At 39.5% G+C, this 7,601-nt stretch overlaps 1 long non-coding RNA gene across 1 annotated transcript; it reads left to right on the top strand.

Moving 5' to 3' along the window:
- Window positions 1-512: 512 nt before the first annotated feature.
- LOC121423233 lies at window positions 513-3,296 on the top strand. The gene is made up of 2 exons (XR_005971248.1): window positions 513-1,553; window positions 1,617-3,296. It is a non-coding gene; the product is annotated as an uncharacterized LOC121423233 (long non-coding RNA).
- Window positions 3,297-7,601: the final 4,305 nt, after the last annotated feature.

The raw sequence follows: 7,601 nt of genomic DNA, 5'->3' as shown, positions 1-7,601 counted from the left end.
CACATGGCCATGGTATGTTGTGACACCGGGGGGGGGGGGGCCACTTTCATTCACAAGTGGATTCCATGCGCGACCATGGGGTCTCAAAAAGCACCCTAAACACGTAATTTCCATATTTTGAAAATGCACCCCTTAACAAGTATTGGCGTGTGAAACCCTTCCCTTAACAAGTATTGGAAACAAAACAATACTCTTGACAAATATTCCCTGAAATGAACCCCTAAACAAGTACAGGAATGTTTTATTGTTACGTGTCCTTCGGTCGTCGGCTTTACCTTATTTGGTTTAGTACGACCCCACCTTCTACACCCCATGCAAATTGAACTCTAAACACGAAGTGTTGGGGCAAAAAGGACATCCTTTATAAAACATTTTAATTTTGTTTTATCATCCCCGCAAATTCGACCCTAAACAGTAATTTTCCTAGCGAAATAGATGTACCCTTTTTTCATTATTTTTGTGTTTTTGACACCCTTATCACGATACGTACGTAACGTGCCCTATCGTGAAAAAGACATCCTTTTTACGTGTTTTTGGGGTCGTGCATGGTATCCACTCGTCAATGTTAGTGGCCCCCCCCCCTGAGTTGTGACAGTAAGCACCTTACAGGTGCCATATGAGCTTCTCTGATAAATCTGAAAAAATTAAAGAAATCTGTAAGCAATCATCCCAAAATTTTGTACTAAAAACTTAAAAGGAATCTGTATATGAAATTGTCCTTAATTTTGTCATAATAAATATTTTAAAAACACTCTATATAATAAACATGGTCTAAAATTTGTGCACTCATGTAATTTTGACTCCTGTACTAAGAAGATGTCAGTGGCTCAGTGCGAAAGTTTTGCAGCTATATGGTCACCAGTCTGCCACCGCCTGATGTCGCGAAAGCATACATGAGAAAAATCCTTGCTCGAAGTACCCATCATGAACAATACCATATCAAAAGAATACAAAAACATTTTTTTTTTAACTTTCAAGAGTATAGGTGAAATACAAATTGCCTGAATGTAACAATTTATGAATCATATGCTCATAAAGGTCATGTGTGTCATTGATCTCCTTATTGTATAACAATTTTTTTTGGACGGGGCAGTGCAGTGCCGATCAAAGCAAGCTGATTTGCATCTTTGGGGCAAGTCAAAATCTGCATCACAGTTAGCGCAAAGTAAAATGGAAAGTAGGCCTGAGTCGAAACGGTTCCCGACCGGGCCCCGCCCGTCGCCCTAAAACCCGGTTTTACTTTTTCCGGTTTCGGGTTTTCCACATACAATAACTGCCCATAAAATCCTTTATCATTCCTCAGTGTTTTGATTTCAAACATTCTCCTACCTTCTCAAATCACTGTCATGTACTTTGTGACCAGTTAACCGCCTTTGTGCTCATGCGAAAGCAGCGAAACTTGTGAACTTCATGACCAGAAGACAGAAGTATGTCAACGTCAAATCAATTTGGAAGAGCCGCGCCGATCTACGGCCAGCTGTGCCAGCCTTGCCTACGCCACATCGCTGGCGCGCCTACCGTACCCACGCCTATATCTCTGGCCTGAGCACGCAGTTGCGCTGAAGCGGCAAGCGTGTGCGGCCGAAATGAGTAACATTATCTAGAAATACATGTAGTTTCAAATCTAATGCGAATAATGGAAGAATTTATCATTCCATTTGACAATCAATTGCAATGACTTTTGAACTTGAAGGGCCAGACGTCTAAACAAATTTGGTTTTAGTTAAAATAGACTTACGACGGCCTATGGGAAGTTTTGTAATCATGCTTCTCGTCGAAGAAAATGGAATATGATAAATTCGGACGAGACGGAAGAAGAGTATAAAAGAAAAAATAAAAAATCTGGGACCCTGGGTCGTGTAACTTTTTATATTACCCCTGTTATTCAATTGAGGAAATATTACATCACCTTTAGATCGTCTTGCCCCCTCCCCCATCAAAATACCCTGGCGCCGCCCCTGGGTAATATAATTATGTGACGCCGACTGTGAATTTGTTTGAGTCTGTTTTTAGTTTGTTTCTTCATCAAAACATGTCCTTGTGTTTCCCTATTTTTAGAATCTCCCCTGTAATAACTCTTTCTCTGTGCACCTCTGCAGGCCTATCATTTCCTCTTGTCTTCTTTGTTTTTCCTTCTTTTTTTAAAATAAACTTTCTGCCTTTCTCTCTACCTGGCACTTCCATACATACCTATATTTTACACTTCACTTCTTTCACTGAAATTCAGTCCAGCGGCTCCAGCCTTTACTCTCTTCCTTTCTTCAGGGCCTATCTACTATTACCTATCTACTACATTTCTTTGATAAACTATTATTAAACAATATGATCAACTCAAAAGTGCCAAGTAGACAAGTACAGATTTTTTTTTCTCTCTCTCTCTCTCAGTCGCTCTCTCTTTCTTTCTTTCTTTTTTTTTTTTTTTGAAAGTGCCCTATGTTATGGTCTGGCAGAGGGTTTATCTAATAGTCCTTTCCAACTTATAATAGGATGAAGGATTATAATGATAAGCATCGGAAAAAAAAAACACATTCCACGGTGAAAGTTTCCCATTCCCCGATCGCACTATCAGCCTTAATTAAAATGGGAGGTTGTCTTAATAAACTGGTTTATCTTGATAGACAGCTTTATCTTGAATTCTTGATAAACTTGTGTTCATGAAAATGCTCACTTCTAGTCCATTGTCATTTCACTTTCTGACATTGGCGTGGTCAGTCTTATATAATATTTGTTTCATTGCACTCTACGTCTTCATTTGAGTTAATTTCGTTCATAATATTCTACTGAGTTTGAACTTTGAAGCGGCACAATGCCTAGCAAGGTGTGGAAAGTGTTTCGCAAGTCGTCTGACACTTCAGCGACCTGTAATATTTGTGATCGCGTCTTTGCGTACAAAGGGGGCTCGACGAGTAGTCTGCTTGGCCATATTAAGAACTTTCACCCGGCCAGTCTGGAGGAGCCTGATGCTGCAAAGCAAACGAGATTGGCCTTTTCTCGCAAGTGTGACCCAAGAAAGACTGCTGCCATATCGGAACGAGTAGCAAGAATGATTGCTGAAGATGGCCTCCCTATTAGTCTGGTTGAAGGGAAGGGATTCATATCCCTTATGAAGTACATTTAGCTAGATTATACGCTACCTACTAGAAAAACTGTTGTTAATATCCTGGACAAAATGATGAGTGACAAAAAGGGAAAGGTGAAGCAAGATCTTCACAAGAGTGCCGCAATAGCACTAACAACGGATTGTTGGACAAGTCATGCACAGGAGGGCTATATGACTGTCACAGCACACGGCCTGATAGACTGGAAAAAAGCAAGCTTCGTTCTAGAAACGACCCCAGTTCAGCATCTAGCGGGTGAAGAGGAGGAGGATGAAGGCGCGGCCAGACTTCCACAACGCCATACTGCACTGGCGCTTCAAGCTCAACTCAACCGGGTCGCTGTTGAATGGGAAGTCGATGCTAAGATCAGTGCCGTCGTCCACGACAACGCAGCCAACGTTAGAGCGATCGGACAGGCAGTGCAAGCACCAGATATCGGTTGCACGGCTCACACCCTCCAGTTATGTGTGAATGCTGGTTTAGATTCGACCCAAACCATGAAAACATGCATTGGGGCCGTTTCTTGGCTTGTCGGCCATTTCAGACACTTCAGTAGTTGCGACTCAGGCACTGAGTGCAAAACAAGATCAACACAATCTTCCGAAACACAAGCTAATCCAGTCAGTGAAGACACGGTGGAACTCCGTGTATGACATGTTCAGCCGTGTGAAGGAACAGAGATGTGCGTCCTCGGAGACGAACGGGTGACGCCTAGAAGGGATGCAGCAACATTCGAACTTAAAGTTGAGCACTGGACAATTGTTGATAAGATGGTCAAAGTCCTTGGACCTTTCCAGGTAAATATTTCAAATTACTATAGCCCATTTTCAGTTTATTAATTGCCATTGGCCAATTTGATGGAAATTCAGAAGAAGAAAGTTTAATGAATTATAAATCAATGAACTAGTAAAAAGATAACAATAATGATAATAGTAATAATTGAATGTAATCATATGAAAATAATGATAATAAAAATAGCATTTATCATTCATGTGCCACCTCGCCCAACTGTCATGACTATTCAGAGGCGGGTCCGGACTCCGGAGATGGATAATTAAAGAAAGTTTAAGAAATAAGTGAAATGAAACTTGCAAAGGAAGGAAATAGGTAAAGAAATTTAAGTAAATATATCTTCACCGTTTACCTGAATTAAGTGTACTATAAGTAGCAGCTTTTTTATTATTTTTACTCCATTTGATTGGGCATTAGGGGAAAATCACGCAAATTATGTCTTTAACTCTTTAAATTCTCTCCATTACACAGATGGCCACTACAGTTCTCTCAAGCGATGCTAACCCCACATTATCTTCGGTGTTACCCATGATACGTGGTCTGTTGAGCAACTTTCTCAACGTAGATGGAAATGATCCACGGTCCGTCCAGGAGTTCAAGAGGACGACTGCCACAGAACTGAAGAGAAGGTAAGATTGTCTTTTATCATTCTGTAGCAAAATAATCATCTTGAATCATCTTGAATTGAGTGGAGTAGGGCAAGTAGCCTAGTTCATGGTAAATCATCTTTTGACATTAATAGCTGAACTAATCAGTCAGAAAATCTTTCTGAAAGAAAAATAACACAAAATAGAAAATTTAGAAATTAGAAAACAATCTAGTTGTTGGCGTTTTGATTGAAGGAGAAGAGACTGAAGGAGGAGATTAGACAGATTGAGAAGAATTCAGAAGGCAACACAGAAGAGACCCCAGACTGTAGAGTTGTCGAGCTTGTCAGTGATAAAAAGACTATTTCCATAAACCTTCCTGAATGCCAGAGTGAACAGATCCAAATAGTTACCAAGGTTACGATTGCCACGTCATACTATATCAAGACAAAGAATGGATATACTCTAAAAAGAAGATTGACTCTCACTATCCGGAGAAAAGATCAAAAGTTACAAAGTAATTTGTTGTGTATTTTTATGATCCTCATGTATTTTGTATGAGCTTTATGTATCTTATGACGTTTAAGAATATTTTTTTTATGTACATGAATTGAATATTCATGTATTTTGTATTGCTATATATTGAAATTTAATGCTATTACAATAGTCACTGGGACAGTGACTTATTTGGCAGGGGGTAGTGTGAAGGAAACCCCCCTTCGTGAATAGGAAAATCTCATCTTAAAAGAGATATTTAGATTTCTAAAATGTCCTTTTCAAAAGAACTACATAGCGACCAAGGGAGGAATTTTGAGTCAAGGCTGATAGTAGAGATTTAGATGCTTGGTATTAGGATGGACTAAGGACTTGCCCACTACACCCACAAGGAGATGAATTTCTAGAAAGATTTAATAGAACCTTACTGGGTATGGTGTCGTCATTGCTTGATCCAAATGGTGAACAAGACTGGATGAGAGGATTCCGTTTGCGATGTTGGCATACAGATCAGTAGTCCAGGAGTCTACTTGGGAGAGTCCGGCGATGATGATGCTTGGAAGAGAAATTGGTCTGCCAGTACATTGTAGATGTGCCGTTACCTTCACACTATATTGTGAACAATATATTTTTCTTAATTTCATTTTAAATTCTAACATGAATCACGAAAGCCTTATCAATTTTGTCAAAAATGTATATATATTTTTTTATTTTGTTTAGATTTAACATCAAGTCAGAGGACGAGGAAGACGGCGATGATGATCCTACTGCCCTACATCTTGCCTCGGCCGTGGACCCCCGCTATCGCCTCACCCAATTCTCCAACACAATGAGAGAGAAAGTAGCTACTAAACTCAGAGAGGAACTACCAGAGCGTGAGGAGCCTGAAGAGGAAACGGATGTCGAGCGACCATCTACATCGCTTGATTTCCTCATCACTGGAAGACACTTTGTTCCCGCTGAACGGCAAGAGGAAGTCGACGAAGTCCTCAACTTTTCGGAGGAACGCAACATAGCACATGATACAGATCCACTGAGCTGGTGGAAAGTGAACGCGCCAATGTACCCCCGACTTAGCAAGGTTGCCGCTAAGTATCTTACCATCCCTGCAACATCAGTGCCATCCGAAAGAGTGTTCTCAACTGCCGGAAACATCGTGAACATCAAGAGAAGTTGTTTGCTGCCAGATAACGTAAACATGCTTATTTTCTTGAAACAAAATGCCGACTAAGTGCGCAGTGAGAACTGGCTCATGAGAACTGAACTACCAAACATTCATACTCAGGAATTTGACTTGTGTCTGATCATGACCGTCATCGCTCTTTGACTTTGTATATTGTATGTTATTACTATTTGTTCGGCTGAAATGTAAAGCTTTAGGGGAGCGGAAGATCGCGAGAAAGAGAGAGAGAGAAGGGGGGGAGAAGAGAGGAAGAGAGAGAGAGAAGAGAAAGAGAGGGAGAAGATAGAGACTGGGGGAGAGGGAGTGAGAGAAGGGGAGAGAAAAGTAGGGATAGAAAAGGCTTTTGTTTTTTTCATTGTTTTTCTTTTGAAGGCAATATGTAAAATTTCTAAGTTCTTTCTAAACCTCTTTCTAAACTCTAAAGTTATTAATGCGTTTTTATTTTTTTTCTTCTTGCACAGTTAAATTCATTTCTTCTTTCAGAATATTTTATGTTTTATTATTTACACTTAATAATTATTTTAGATGAGATACTAGGCCGAATCATGATTCATGAAGATAGTCAAGCCAACAACTGTGTTACGGCAGCTGAACAGATAGATCGAACCAAAGAAATATCAAGTTTAAACTTTTTCTTTCTTTCTTATTGTATGCTGTAATAATGCCCCAACTTTTTTTTTAATATGTATATATACTTTACAAACTTGTTTTTTGTTTAGAATTTTAGTTGTGTTCATAGTCATACGACTTATTCCAGATCCTAACTTAATGACATCTAGGATTTATTTAAGAAGCGTTTGATAGATGCCAGACGAGAGACCTCACCCAGGGAGCTCAGATTACGAATTTAAGGTCGTGCTCAATAATGCAGCGGGCAGACATAATCCATATGTTTGGCGAGACATAACAAGCGGAAGGCGTTCATGTTAATGTCTCCCCTTTGCATGATCGCACGTGCTCTGCTTGTTCAATCCAGGGACCTAACCTTTCTTTTTTCGGTTTCTGGAATGTGGTTTCGTTCTTGGGGCAATATTATGTAATGTGTTAGGTCATGTACTCTGTTATCATGTTTCGTTCAAATTCAGAAGCGTTTTGCCCTGGCTTATCATGAAATTCTTTATTTCCCTTCACTACTATATCGATCCTATCCTAGGCCCTAGCTAGAAGTGCAACTCTGACATTACTTATTTTTCCAATGGCGATCGTATTCGTTTGATCATTTTGATGGTATTCATAAGTGGTTTTCAAAAAAATAATAAAATTTACTAGACAACTAGTATATTGTTAATAAATGAGTTTTGACTTTTGAATAATGGCAAATTGGCAATGATTAATGAAAATGACGAATATGATGATGATAATAATGATAAGATAATGATGATGAATGATGGTGGCAGCGGTGGTATCAATGATGATGTTATCAACTGAATCATGGTTGCAATGATG

Source organism: Lytechinus variegatus, chromosome 10, assembly GCF_018143015.1.
Source record: "Lytechinus variegatus isolate NC3 chromosome 10, Lvar_3.0, whole genome shotgun sequence".
Classification (NCBI taxonomy): Eukaryota; Metazoa; Echinodermata; class Echinoidea; order Temnopleuroida; family Toxopneustidae; genus Lytechinus; species Lytechinus variegatus.
This window is presented reverse-complemented; position numbering and strand designations above follow the sequence as displayed.